We start from the raw sequence: 15,952 nt of genomic DNA on the forward strand, positions 1-15,952 counted from the left end.
TAATTGTGGCCTTATAAAATTCATCATGCTCAAAAAGTAAAAGCAGATATTTTTGCTTAGAAAATATTGAAATACAATATTTTTATGATTTCACACTATATTGTCATAAATGTGATTGTAAAAGCTAATTGAGAATGTCCCTTTCCCTTTAATGGTTTTGGTTTCAGTAACTGGTATTTACTCAGTGGAAAAGATTTAATGGAAAACCGTCAGATGGATCCAATCAGATCTCTACTAGAAAGTGGCAAACAAAATTTTATTATTTTTTTTTTCAATAAATTCTCCGTGATTTGAGTTTTGAATATAGCCTGTATATAGATTCAGAAGTGTAGGTGTGTGTATATATGTACAGATCTCAGGTAACAGAATATTGTATCAGAAGGCTGTGCATCTAGTCAGGAATATTTCACACCCAAAATTAAACAAGCAAACAGAAAATGAATGTTTTGCTGACATAGTACTGTGCCAGACATGAACATGCAGGGAGGACTAGCCTGAAATTGCCAAGTATTTTGTCTTAAGAGCTTTAATGTGAGATATAGGAATTTCATATTCAGGTTTCTGGGCTGAATCAAGCAGAAGAGTTTAGATCGTTTAAGTTTCAGGTGTTTAATGATATTTGGTCACCAGCTGAACACTGACTATTGCAGGATGACACTTTGTTTTGATTTTGTCCTGGCTTAAAAGGAGTTAGATAAACCCAGAAAGTTTCTTTTTAGAAAACAGAAACTTTGCTTTCGGGAAAATAAATTGGCTTAACACAGTAACCAGAATAATTTGCAGACTATGTGAGCAGGGTTGTAAGGACACTCCAGCATGTGCAACAGCAGAAGTAAAGTTAAGAAAAAAAGTCTTTCCTTTGAAACTTTATAGGCCTTATTGTAAACAGCCAGTGACAAATTTATTTTAAAAATTATTAAAAAAAAATCCTGTCAGGAAGCTCTTAAGTCAGCTGGAATATTTTCCCCCAGATAGCACAGTTATCCATTTTGCTGTGGTTCTGCCTAACTGTGATCCTGTAAGAAATATCCCCAGTTGTTCAATAAATAATAATGTTACAGAATTTAAAATAAGAAACTAGATTATTAAAGTTACAAATCTTCGTGGTCTTTATATCTTTAATAAAACATTTATCTATTAATAATAGATACTGTTTCTACCCAACTCTTGCTTTAAATAGGGAAAAAAAAAAAAAATGACCATTGGAAAATTGCCAATATTTCTTTATCCTCCCCAGCCAAGGCTGACAAAAATGCAGTTACATTGATAAACTGTTCATCATTTACAAAGGTTTAAAAATTTTAACAGCTCTACGTAAATTGAGGACTAGATGTTTAGCCTTGGAGGCATGCAACAGGAAAAAGTAATCTGGAGCGTCCGTAGAGATAAATGTTATAACTTCATAGCCCTTTGCGCATAGTTAATGGAACAGCTTGGCTCATATGGAACACAATGCACACATCAATACAGCATTAAACTTTAATGTACATCATACCAGGAGACCTCGGGGCAGTTGTACCTTGAATGTTTGTTAGCTGAAGTGATCCTAATGGAATAATAATGTATTATGACGAGGTTGATGATGATTTCTAAATGGCAGGATAAATAAAAACATATATATGAGGTGTGCATGTGCATGTAGGTGTGTGTAAGCGTATATTTATAACTTTGTATATGTATCTATGTGGGTGCATATAACTATGAATCTCAGGAAGGTAATGGGAATGACGTAGCCAGTGAAGTTCACAGCATCGTCCCTCTAAGATGTGGGAAGGAGACAGAAATTGCCATCTCCCTGTGTTTATCCACCTGGGACACATTTTCAAGGGGCCTCTCTCAAGACACTTGCAGACTTTGCAAGATACAGACCGAGCATCATCAATTCTGTATTTATGAGCACAAAGGCACTTCTGTGTGCTCCCAAGGCACATATCCTGGTCAGTCCTGTCTCGGTGTTGCCCATCTGTCATGTTGGCAGTGTCCCTTTGACTGCAGCGGGGCATTTGCCTAAGGAAGGACCTCAGCATATGGCTCATGTAATAACCCAGGCAACAGGGCAGTTTGTGGAAAATGCAGTCTTTTTGTTTTTCATGTGCATACAGATGACTGCAAATATTGAAAGTGCCCGGTCTATTGAACAGGCAGGTAAACTCAAGCAAATCAAATGTCTTCATTGAGGCAACCCAAAAGTCAGTAAGAGAGTCAGGAACTGCTCCGAGATGTCCTCCCACCCACCTCCTCCACCAGACCTCTCACATGGGCATGGCTTTCCAAGCAAAGCCATGCCTACCTAAATCTGCAGAAATACTAGGCTGAATTCAGAGAGCTCACTGGTGCTCTAATGAAGTGAGTAAGAAGCAGCAGAGATAGAGCACCGTAACACTTAATGTGAAGATGTATTGCAGCTTCAGGTTCTTCATCCATCATCTTGGAATCCCATTATTTATGGGATGAAGATGTGATTGTTAATTATACCTCCTCTAGGGCTCTTTTTTGACAGAAGTCACTACCTACATAGTCCCAGTGTGGAGGGAGGGCTCAGCATGCCAATCTGGCTGAAGGTACCCGTGACATATCGTCATGTTATTCTTTACTTTTAATGAGTAAGATATGCTGTGAGTGACCTGCCCTTTCAGGCTGCAAGGGAACGTTCATCCAATTGTCTGCGGATGATAATTGCAGATGGTTATCAGTCCTGTACTCAAAATCGCTGTCTGACCCAAAATGAGAACATTTTCCCTGTGACTGAAAGTGTCTTGTTTTCTCCTTCAGAAAAAAATTCAACTTCTTTTTAGCAAAATGTTCGAGTATTGGTTTTGAAATGCTATAAATATTTATAGTAAGATGGAACTCTTTTTACCCACAAAATAAAGATTTCAAAACCTGGGAATGGGAGGAGGAGGAGATAGGTTTTCAGTTTTTCAGTTGGGGGGGGGGGGGGGGAGGGAGAGGTGTGGGGAAAATACAGAAAAGTTCAATTTTAAAAAGAAAATTCAAGCAATTCCATGAAAACGAAGTAACATGAGCCTGGCCTTTAACAACAAGGAACAACATGTCCAGAGGAAAGGAAAGTGAACCCAAGGAATGTTCAAAGGAGTGTTCAAAGCAAATGCAAGTTTGCTTTGACTGCTACAAAAAGCTTGTGTCCTTGCTGCAGCTGCAACGTGCCAGCAGCTCTGTGTCAACTGAGGTGCAGGGTTTGCCACGATCGCACCATGCTTTGCAGCTCTGCAGCCTGTAGTATTTACCCTGTGGTGGGTTTTATCTTCCGATTCTGCTCCTGTAGCTCCTGTCTGTCCTAATGCCTCCCAGGCAGCTGTGCATTGGATACTCACACCTGCGATTTTGTACCTATTCACCCACGCTAGCACTCCTGGCTGTGTTTTCAGCTGTGATGCTGTCCAAGCCTTGCTCTTGCAATGGCTGAGCTCTCCACCTGCACCCGTTCCGCGCACGGCGCGACGTGCCCCATCTTGCAGCCCAAAATAGGTCTGTTGTAGGTATGCAAAGAGTACAGCGCCAAGTGTCATTTGGGAAGCTGTCACAGAGCAAAATGAATGGTTAAGTGGAGATACTGAAGGTTAAATGCTGGCCTAATCAGCATCTGCCTGGGAATTGACAGGATTGCCTCCATGTGAAGGGAGGATGAGAGAGGGAAATGAACATGCAAAGGCAGTTATTATTTACTGGTTTTTATTTCTCGAAGAGTACTTAAACACTCAGCAAGCTTTAGCTGACACTGTTTGACAAAGGCAAACACCCAAGAGCTGAGGATTCAAGCTTGAAAGAGAATTATTTTGAACCGCTCCTGCAAGGTGTCTACATAGGAGCATGTGTTGCTTGGTGCTTTCTTCTGCATATCCCTAATCAAAAGCTTTCAAAGGCTGGTGTGGCTTTGTGAGCACCTGGCAGTCAGGTGCATCCAGCAGTGCAATGCCCATGGAGTGCAATCTGCCTGATGGAGGGGCAGCCGGGACCTGAGCATGTCTGGAAGGACAGGTGACTCGAGTGAGACACTCCTCTGCACCAGTGGGAATAATGCAGCCCCTTATGCCCATTTCCACTGGCACTATATTATTTCTAGGGCCCACATCACATTATCATGGTATCTATGTTTGGTTTCACTGGAGGAATCTTATCAGTTACTGATTGATTAAAAATCATAAAAAGGCAAATACCCCGAGGAGCACATCTGGAGGAAAACTAACTCAGAGATAATTTCTTGGTTTAGTTCACACTCAACCAGTCAGCTGGCAACTCTGCATTGTTCTCTTTGCAGACTTGAACCTTCTTCACAGGGCTTTGCTTTTAATCTATCCAGAGAAGCATATAGTTCATACCTATATGTCTAATGGTAACTGCTGCGTTACAGTTGTAGGTGGCAGAGGATGACCATGAAGGATGGATGGTAAGCTCTGGATGTGGATCTGATGGAAAGATTCTGGTTTGCAATATAGCAGAAAAATTCTGGTGACATCTAATGTTGCGGTGCCTGGCAGCTGCTGGCATTTTCTTTCACAGCGTTTGCCTGTGCAGTAGAAATGGCCATCTACTGTGGCTCAGTGCCTGGCATGATCCAGACACAACACAAACTGAGGTCTCTAAGGGATAACAATGAAATAGTATTAGTATCAAACATGCTTTTTACTGCTGTTGCAGATGGGTCTGGGGACACTCCAGATTATCCACAATTACATTAAGAATGTAGTCTGTGAAATCAGACTAAAGTAGGGGAAGTGTACAGCAATAGCAGCATTTTTTAGATATGAAGCTGACACAGCTCTGTATTTGGGGAAACCGTACATATGCTTTAAATGTCTTCATCCAGATGTTCAACGTAATAAACCAAAGCTGCTGAAACTGTGCTCGAGTCATATTCAATCCCAGCTGAGATATCATTAAGCTGCTGGGCCTCCCCTGTGATAGCATCATAGTGACAGCTGCGAAATGGTTAACGACAAATTATTATTTTTAACACATTGAGGCTGAAATTGCCTCTGCATCAGAAGGAGTGAAGGGGGGATGCTCCTGGCCTGTGCATGAGGACATGCAACCACAGAGGAAAGTTGGTGTGACTCCACTTGGAGAGGGAAAGGTGGTAAGCTGGTTTTTTCCTGAAGATATTATCTCCTTGAAAGATGTTACCCACAGCTGGAAAGCATTTGAGCATGACTTCTGTGCACATGCATGAAATGGCAGTGATACTGTGGAGCAGAAATGGAGAGCATCTGTGGAAACAGAACTGGCAGACTGAGGACAGTGCTGGGCCAAAAATAATGTTTATTTCTGCATAAACACTATGGAAAAGTTAAGGACGATAGCACTTATCTGTAACTACAGTTAAAGTACATCATGGAGCACTGCAATTATTGCACAAATAAGCATTAGAAACTCAGGACTTAAGTTTAAATGTAAGGAAAGCAGAAAAGTACATCACATCCAGGTTATTAAGGACTGTAGTCCTTAATAAGTTCCCTGTATTGGGGCACACAATTTTGATTAGGTCATGGTGATGTTTATTCCTATAGACTGTACTAAGGGTTTTAAAGAACCCATAGTTAGTTTTGTTTCTGTTTTCACATTTTACTGATTTAGTCTTGGGTGGTAGGTGGACAGAGATACGATTACCGCAAATGCAATGAAGAAACCCATGTGTTCAGTTTTCATTCCTGGTCTTGTGTTTCTTGGCTTTCCACTACTAGCCTGGGGGATGTTTGCAACAGCTCAGAAATAATTTTTACCTTAAAATTATTCAGTTCAAAATTAACACAGTTGTAACTAACTTTGAAGGGATTAAAATATAAGTACTGTGCAAGAAACGTAAAGCCAGTGCATGCCTATAATAATATGATGGGATATGTAATGTTCTTAAATTAACTTATTTTTTTATTAAATTTACCTTCTTTTTTTTTTTTTTTTTCCTTTTTTAAAAAATTGAGCTTCTAGGGTATTCTCCAGCTGTTTTACTCTGCCGTGGAGGAACAGAGAGAAGTTAGAGCAAACAAACCAGCTATTGTGTGTAAACACACATTTCCCTGTTGAATAGCTTTGGTCCACCCGGTAGTTTTTTGAAACTTATTGAACATTCATCTTTACAGAGAAAATACAGCAATCATGTATCCTCTTTCAAAATGGTTGCCACTGCTCCAGGTGCTGAGAGGGGCTAGGGTCAGCACTTGACAAGTTCAGTTCCCCCACCCCAGCTCACCTGCTCCCCATGAACATGATGGCTCCTGTTAGGGGGTATGGCTTATTACTTATTAGCCTCTGCCAAATGTAGATCATTCTAGGGATAAAGAGTAATGCTAAAAAGTATTACTAATGCTAGAAATAAGGGAAAAGCCGCAAACGAATCAGTTTTAAGGTACTGGTGAACTTTAACATGCAGGACAGCTGAAGAGTCAGCATCACTGAGAGGTTGTTATCAAGTTACCAAGTTTCCTTAATATCCCAACCACCTTAGCAGAGGATGCTTATTAAAGAGTTAACAGATAGACTTGTAAGTTCTCAGACATTGCAGCTGTGTCTCCAGGAGGCAAATGATAACTTCGAGAGGACATCCTTATCGTTTCTGCAAAATGAGCTTATCCTTGGCTGTAGAGCAGAGGAGTGCTTCTACTAAGGGACTGAATGGGACGTGTGAAAGAGCAGGTATGAGCTGCTGGGAAGGGGAGGCAAGATGTGGACTATGTCTGCTGAGGTGCAGCATGGAGCAGAGCGTGGCGTAGCCTGGGACTGAACAGTGTGCGAATGTTGTTTGGAGCCAGCAGAAAGGGGGATCCTGGGGGGCTCATCTTGCTCTTTCTGCACATTGGGGCAGTTGCCTCACGGTGAGAGGGTAGAAGCTGTAGAGCAGAGGAAAAATCAGCCTCAAGGCACACAACAGGGGGGATCATCTATGTGTACGCAGATGAGTTTTGCCTGGCCAGTTTCTGTAGGATGATACCAACCATGTAACCTGTGTGCTGTGCTGCTTGGTTGAGTGGGACAGGGGGTCTAGAGCAGATGCTCCTAAACTGCAGACTGTCAGTGACTTGTGACATTGGTCTTCAGGATGAGAAAACGCTAGTTTGGTGGTTTTTTTTGTTGTTGTTTGTTTGTTTGTTTGTTTTTTTAATCATGAATGCATGAGGATGAAGAGGTATGTGGTTTCTGTGAATAACTCTAAGGGTTGACTGTAATCGTCCTCCTCCCCTTCCTTCCAGCACTTGCTGTCTACCCTGCTCCAAGAGTCTTGCTGGTTCTTCTCCCTTTCCTTCCACACACCCCATTTCTCTCCTTGCCTCTGTAATTACACAAGCCCCTCTGCAACCCCCGGGTTTGTATTAGGGCACGGGGACCTCTGAGCAGGCTGAGTGCTGCTCCACTGTGTTGTAGGAGAAGGTAATTTGCTCCACCAAAGGGCAATGCATGTCTGTTGAAGTACCAGTGTAACTGGGACACTTAATATTTCATACCTGCTGGACTAGAAGCCAGACCTCAGAGATCTCCCAATTGATCTAAGTTTACAAGGACAGTTTAGAGTGAGAAAGGGATGCATATTGACTTGATGACACTCCTCCACCTGCTGAAAATGTCTTGCTATGGCCCTGCATGCTCCAGCTATCCCACACCTTCACGAATCACTGCAGATCCATCAGTGAAACATGTCAAACAGTGTCCTGGTTTCAGCTGGGATGGAGTTAATTTTCTTCCTAGTAGCTGGTACAGTGCTATGTTTTGAGTTCCGTATGAGAAGAATGTTGATAACACTGATGTTTTCAGTTGTTGCTCAGTAGTGTTTAGACTAAAATCAAGGATTTTTCAGCTTCTCGTGCCCAGCCAGGGCACAAGAAGTTGGCACAGGACACAGCCAGGGCACCTGACCCAAAGTGGCCAACGGGATATTCCATAACATGTGATGTTACGTCTAGTATATAAACTGGGGCGAGTGGGGGACAGGGGGATCGCCGCTCGGGGACTAACTGGGTGTTGGTCGGCTGGTGGTGAGCAATTGCATTGTGTATCATTTGTATATTCTAATCCTTTTATTATTACTATTGTTGTTTTATTAGTGTTATTGTTACCATTATTAGTTTCTTCTTTTCTGTTCTATTAAACTGTTCTTATCTCAACCCACAAGTTTTACTTCTTTTCCAGATTCTCTCCCCCATCCCACTGGGTTGAGGGGGGAAGCAAGTGAGCGGCTGCATGTTGCTTAGTTGCTGGCTGGGGCTAAACCATAACAGACAGCAGCAGTTTTCCCAGCATCAGTGGGCAGGGTGGGTCTTTCTCCATACAGAGAATGCCACAGACACCATCCATAAACATTCCATCTTCTATTCCTCTCATCTTGTTTTCTCTTCCTCCCTCCTTCCTCTCCTGACTCTTCCTTTGAAGGGGTCAGAGCTGTAGCCTGGTGTGCTTAAAGCAGCTTGTTCAGGTCAGCTGTACCCTCTGGACAGTTCCTCCATGCAGGCAGCTCATGGTAATTTGGTATTGCAGTCGCAGCCTGTCTCTAACTCTGAATTCTAGGAAGCAAATTTTGCCCAATAAAGGGAATCAATAAGCTTCCCTGTGCATGTTCTTACTGCTGTTAACAAAACCATCACATAAGCAGTTCTTCAAATCTCTTCTCAGATATTGCTCCTAAAATATCAGCTGCACAGCGTTCGATGAAATTAGTACAAAGAGGCCTTTTGTGGTATAACTAGCTGGCCCCTTTCACCTTTCCAGGTTGCCTGGAGATCCTGCACAGAACTTTGCTTTGCCCAATTACCCTCGGGGGTTGATATTGGGACCGGTGCTGTTTAAAATCCTTGTTGGCAACATGGACAGTTGGATTGAGTGCACCCTCAGCAAGCTTTCCAATGACACCAGGCTGTGTGGTGCGGTTGACGTGATGGAAGGAAGGGTTGCCATCCAGAGGGACCTGGACAGCCTTGAGAGGTGGGCCTATGTGAACCTCATGAAGTTCAACAAGGCCAAGTGCAAGGTCCTGCACATGGGTCAGGGCAATCCCAATCACAAATAGAGGCTGGGCAATGAGTGGATTGAGAGCAGCCTTGAGGAGAAGGACTTGGGGGTGTTGGTTGATGAGAAGATAAACGTGACCTGGCAACATGTGCTTGCAGCCCAGAAAGCCAACTGTATCCTGGGCTGCATCAAGAGAAGCGTGACCAGCAGGTAGAGGGAGGTCATTCTCCCCCTCTACTCTGCTCTCGTGAGACCCCACCTGCAGTACTGCATTCAGCTCTGGGGCCACCAACATGGGAAGGACATGGACCTGTTGGAGTGAGTCCAGAGGAGGCCACCAAAATGATCAGAGGGCTGGAACACCTCTTCTATGGAGACAGGCTGAGAGAGTTGGGGTTGTTCAGCCTGGAGAAGAGAAGGCTCTGGGGAGACCTTATAGCAACCTTCGAGTACCTAAAGGGGGCCTATAAGAAAGCCGGAGAGGCACTTTTTACAAGGTCATGTAGTGCTAGGACAAGGGGTAATGGCTTTAAACTGAAAGAGGGTAATTTAGATTACATGTAGGGAAGAAGTTCTTCTCCGCTTACTGTGAGGGTGTTGAGACACTGGACGGGGTTGCCCAGAGAAGTTGTGGCTGCCCCATCCCTGGAAGTCTTCAAGGCCAGGTTGGATGGGGCTTGGAGCAACCTGGTCTAGTAGAAAGTGTCCCTGCCTGTGATGGGGGTTGGAACTAGGTGATCTTTAAGGTCCCTTCCAACCCAAACCATTCTATGATTCTATGATTTGGGGTGGGAGGACCAATTGGAGAGTTGTGCACATGGCTTGGAAACTTGTAGGAGACTAGGCTGCTGCTTCTGCACTGGCTGCATGAGAAATTTATAAGCAGAGAAGCAACAAGGAATTTGGCTAGTGAAATGAGAGGATCAGCTTGTAGTGTGGTAAATTGGCACCTAGTAGCAGGAAAAATAAGGGTCTGGGTGGGACCATGCAGAGCTTGGATGGGGCAGACTGGGGAGCAGTCTGTCTTGTACCTCTGTTGCATCCTGAAATAAGTGGAAATGAATGACTGGGGTCCATGTGTCTGCCTCCGGAAAATGCAAACTTCAGCTTTCCAAAAGCAGATTTTTCTGTAGATGAACTATTTTGATAGTTTTTTGATTGAAGAAGTATCTTAACATAAGAATAATTCCAGAAGAGAAACCAAAGGCTAGTTTACATTGCATGCTGCAGTAAAAAAGACTGATAGTGGATGTCACACACAAAAAAAAAAATCAAAAAAAGGGGAAACACTTCTAAAAAGCCAATAGTTTTTCATAAAATCTTTCATGTTATACTAAAGGCCATTTTTCAACCAAATGTTTCTTTGCCTTGTCCTAGGCTTGAAAAATGTTAAGCAGCATCTCCCAAGGCCATGGTAGAGAGGCTGGGAGGGAAGCGGAGTGATTGCATTTTGCTGAAGGGGCTCCAGCCACAGTGACTGTGCCTGAGATGACTTTCTGGGTATTGCATGCTCTCAGTCCTTGTCTTTAAGTTCAGTTTTGCTTCTGAAGTTTTTGGTGCTACTCTTACACTTACCTCTGCAGTGTTCTTATGAGGTGGGTAGTTATGCTGGAAGGATCCTGGACTCAGTGGTGCTGACATCTCCCCAGATGGGCGTCCCATGTTGGCTTCACCTACACCAGGTTATGCCAGGGTGACTGTCAATCAGGAGGCTGTAGCCCCTACACAAATGGGTATCACGTAGCTCAAGGTCTGGTTTTGGCCTGCAGAGCTGGGAAGAGGACAACCCTTGTAGATGTTGTGACTGAAGAGAAATGAGGGTGGGCACTGCTCAACCTTGAATCTCACAGCAAGTCTGCTTCCAGAGGGGTGTTTTTTTGCTGGTACAACCCCAAGGCAGGATGCATCCGTGCTACCACGGAGCATGAGTTAAGCATTGGTTTATCAGTGGAGCTGTGTCCATGTTAGGGTGTTGTAACGTGCTAAATGCACACATAAACCCTTCTGCAGAATCTGGGCACTAGCTTCTCCGGCATGTAATTTTAGTGAGCACTAAGTCTGGGGGACTGACTGGGCTTTAGGAGCAGAGTGAGCAACCTGGAGCTGAGCACCCACTGGCTGTAGCTGCACTTGCGTGTGGGTGTGCTCTGTGCTGCGTGCCACTGCCCCCATCCCCAAGTGCTTGGCCTAGCTCTGTTTTCACAGAAACCCGAGTCCATGGTCCAGTAGGTCAGATCTAGATGATGGTGTTGCATTTGCTGTCTCCACTTACTGGCCCTCATAACTGCTGCTGCCCTTCAGAGGAGGCTGAACTGACTTGCCAGGCTTCTGAGAAATGGACTTTTGTGTAATGCCAGCTTGTTTACACCCCTAACCTGGGCCAAGCATTGTGTGCTTTTTAGTCTGGCTATCTAGAGAGATCGGCAGTGAAGTAGGGAATTGTTCCACTACAGAAACTGTGGTTGAAAATGAAGTTATTTTTCTAATGTGTCAAATATATACATCAAAATGTTACAGAAAAGACCCAACAACTGCAGTTTAAAATTACTTGGCAGGATCTATTGACACATTTGCTTGCCACCTGATTTATTGCCAATGTGGGTTTTATTCCTGGAATGAAAGACCTGTAGCCAAAGGTCTGCTATTTATCCCTGCAGGCTCCTGTCCTGCCTGCTGCCATACACCCCAGCTAGACCTGGGGATGGAGAAGGGAAGGACCAGCTTTCAAGGAAATACTGGGTTTGCAGCCTCCATGCTCATTTCATCTTAGCCTCTTTGAGATGCCTGCTGGACAGGGTGACTATGAACTGCTTAGGTGGTGGTACTTTTTGTATGGTAGACAATGGACACTGTGTAAAGGAAGGATGATGTGACCAATGGACTCTTCGTATACTCATGCACATACACTCATTATATATAAAATATTTTGTGAAGGACTTTGTTCAGAAACTGCATGTTTGAGTTTGCATTTTCACCTGAGAATTTCAATGTGACTGCAGAGATTTCTTCCTCGGCACGCTAAACCTTTGTGACTTGGGTTTGGAGGCTAGGCTGTCCCTCTGCTACCAGCAGCCCATCCCAGGGTTCTTGGACTAAGCCAAAGATATCTATGAACCATCTGCATGTTTCAAACAAGTGCTTCCTTTACATTTATCAAAAAATTAGCTTTACAAATTGCTGTGATGATGCTGACATATTTGATGGGCTGAGCAAAATGAGATGGTTTGAAGTGTCATTTCATCAAAGACCTCAAACTTTGATGGGCATGTGAAAAAAGAGAAACAATTTTTTTCACACCAAACCTGTTCAAGACGAGCTTTGGCATAAAAACTCAGTTCATGCTTGAGCATAGGGTGATGGCTTCAGCTGCCATCAGGCACTGTCTGCCAGCGTCTGTAAGTTTTCCCACCAAGTAAACTTGAGCAAATTTCTAGACAATAAAGGATAAGAGCAAGTCTGAATTAAGGGCATAAGTACCCAGGTATTTCTTTAGAAAAGCAAGGCTGGAGAACTAGATCAATCCCCAAGCAGGCTCAACCTCAAGTTTGAACCTCTAAGAGAAACAGCAGCATGCATATCAAATAGTTACTGTGCTACAGTGGTGGTACCGATTGATTGGATTTTAATAGGGCTGTATAAAATGGGAAGTGCTTCTCAAGAAAGTCTCAATAGCTATATTTTGGGGAGACTGGGTGATTCAAGTCCATTTTGTTTGATCAGAGCTTCCTCTTGCCACTTCCTTTCTCTAATGTGCTTAGAATCAATTTCTTACAGAGCGAAGAATTAATGGATACAGAAGTCAGCCCAAATGTTGTCTACAGTGTTTGACCTAGATTTTTCAAGGGACTTAGCTATACACATGCATGCACAAAATCTAAATACAGCCAAGTGTCTAGCTTGCATGAATGGTTGTGCTGGTAAATAAAAAAAAAAAAACCAAACACTAATGCAAATGGACAAAGACTTTTTTTCCACACAATTCCTGATCACTACATGGTAGTGGAGAGAGTATACTTGCAAATTGAACATGCAGTTAAACATGCATTTTTCACAGCTAAACTCCCTTGGAAAATATTAGTCCTGCACACTAATCAGTCAGAGATCAGAATCTAACTTGATCCCAGAGAACATGCTCACTCAGCCAAAAATAGGAAAATGGCTGTAGGTATACATATGCATACATTTCTGTCTTGCATGTACAGTTAACTCTAAATGCTCATATTTCAGAACAGCATCTAGATACTATCTTTTTAATTAGGCTAGTGGCCTTATGGAGCATTTCCTGTTGCAATAAAGTGCTAAGTAGGAAAAAAGAAAGAAATCCTATCTGGAGAACAAAATGCACCTTTTTTTGGTCTGGCAGGAGTCTGTAGGCAAAAGTCTATGCTGCCATAGGAATCATCTGCGTAAGGAAAGATCCCCAGTGTGCAAACTTTACAAGAGCTGACATGAATGTGTATCTGAGTTAGAGGGATGTCAGTCTGGCTTTCAAGCACTGTCACAGCTGCTAAGTTATGGGCTGGACAGGCTGTGGCTTTGTTTCAGATGAATGAACTGGATTGCAGATCCTGGTGTGTTAACCATTAGGGGCTCTGTCTGGAGAACCCAAAGAAGTCAGCAAGAAATGGGGTGGCGAGCTATCTAATCTGACAGAGAACAAGGAGCACATCTTCATGGGAGGCACTTATTCAAATTGCTCCAATTCAAAACATTTAGAGGCTTTTGTTGGCAAAAGCTCTGTCACAACTGCCATGTTAGCCCTGACACTTATGACCAAAGGGAAAGCTCTGTGGGTATGAACATTGCATCCCACGCTGTTGTCAACCTGCATTGTTGTCTTTAACATACTCTGGACCTTTCCAAAGCTTTGGAGAGTCAGAGGAGTTCTGCCTCCAGTGGTTGAGCCAACCTCAATTATTCTAGAATAATAGGGGCAGCAAAATTCTGTGTTGTGGTGGGACCTTTCCTCAGCACTGTTCTGCTCAAGCTCAGGTTGCTGAGACTATTTGAGCTCCTTGGCTGCTTGTAGTGCTTATCAACCCTAGTAGATGCTGCGTCTTCTTATCCCCACTGACGCCTGGTCGTGATGGACAAATGTACGTAGAGACTATTGGACAACCTTGGCCAGCTTTTAAGAAGTGGGTGGGAACTGGGAATAGGAGACCACTCTTGGCATGTCCTCTTTCCTCAGTAACAAGGAGGCAAGTGTAGACTGAATTTGGGCATGCCGGGAGCAGGTTTGTGACCCTTTGCTTTTGAGAGTGTAGTGCTTAGCGGACTTACTTCACCTGGTTTCCTGCCACCCTCCTCTTCCTTCCACAACTGGCTGCTGACATGGGCACCTGTATTATCTGCTCAGACCCAAGCCATTCATTAGGGACATAATGAACATTCCTGTAGTTTTAAAACAGGAGGAAGAGGGAAAATTAAATCCATTAGAAGTACAAATTGGGGCTGTTAGTACTTCTCTTGACCCAAGGGGCCTCAGACATGGGTCTAGTGTTCTTATTATGTCACACCTTATACAAATAAGGGATAAAATAGCAGTTCCTGCCCCAGTGAGCAAGAAGATGTTAGGGAGACAGATGAGTAGAAATATGAGTTAGAACTTCTGACAGCAAAGTGCTGCAGTAGAAGGTTATTTTAGAACTTGCTGCCTCGAGGGAGTTTGGACTTTCTTGCCTTGCAGTCAGCTAAAGATGTTGTTGCCAATTTAGTAAGAATTAAATGTATTCTCTCAACTTCAGGCATTTCTCTTAAGTTGCCATGAGTAAGATCTACTTTTTTTCCCCTCAACTTTCTCTGGGTGCATGGCTTTTGATACAGCATAAAAAGCAGAAGGTTCAAATCAAACTTGCAAACATAGCTGTCATTCAGCTCTCTCCTTGGCAAAAGCTGTATTAAAATATACTGAATGGTCTCAGCTAGTGATCAAATTTTTCTTGCATTGCCATGGCAATGCAAAGGACACTGAATTCCAATATGACAAAATACCTCATCTGTTTACCCGGTCATTATCACTGATGTTGTACAAATGTACAACACTGAAAACAATTAGGTGTCTAGCAACACTGGAGTGGGGCAGTCAGGGTACCTGGCTCTCCTGAAGAATGCTGGAGATTACTGCCCTCCCACATCCTATGATGGATTTGCTTTGGGTTTTTGTTAGTTGGTGATTTTAGAATCCTCAGCTCTTGGACATGGGGGGGTGTGTGTGTGTGTGTGTGCCTTTTTTCTTTTTTTTTTTTTCCTTCCTCCTTGCATCTTAGATTTTACTTAGCAATAACATGCTTGTGGCTGTGGTGGTTGTAGAGAAAATGCAGCAAGGGTACATGCTGAGAGTGTCCATACCTTGTCTCGTGTTCCTTCTGCTCCCACTCAGCAACGTGTGCCCTCTTTCCTTTACATTATCACAAGGAACTCTTTCATGTCTCCTCACTTACCACAGTCAAAACCCAGTGCTTTTCCAGAATCACCTAATTCTCACTGGGGTCCTTATTTACCTGTGGCTGGGCAGGAGGCAGTGTGTGCTGCTTGGTAGCCAAACACATGCTTTGTCTGGCTGACTTGAAGGCTAGTGATCAGTTTTGTAGGCTGTGCTCTTTGCAGATCTAATTTTAAAATGTATAATAAAAAGATTCAAATAGAAAAGCACTTTAAGAACAAGGTAAATACCATGTTTTTTCAGGAGCCCTAAAAAGTTTGGAGCTAGTTTTTTCAGTGTTTGGTTTTGGCAAGTCTACAACTGCCAAACTCTAATGCTTTTGCAGGTACTGACAATTACTTGCAAAGCTTGAACCCAGCATTTATATGCACCCTTGCAGAGATGGATGGGCTCCAAATACATTCACTGTTCAATCCTTTAACTCTTCAAAATGGGGTCCAAGATGCTGGGACCAAAACGAAGAAACAAGTCGTCTTCTGTCTTCCTGTTGTGGATGAACTCCAACCAAAGGGGACTGCATGTTCTCAGCCATACTGGACTCAATGATCCACT

Source organism: Accipiter gentilis, chromosome 14 (assembly GCF_929443795.1).
Source record: "Accipiter gentilis chromosome 14, bAccGen1.1, whole genome shotgun sequence".
NCBI lineage: Eukaryota > Metazoa > Chordata > Aves > Accipitriformes > Accipitridae > Astur > Astur gentilis.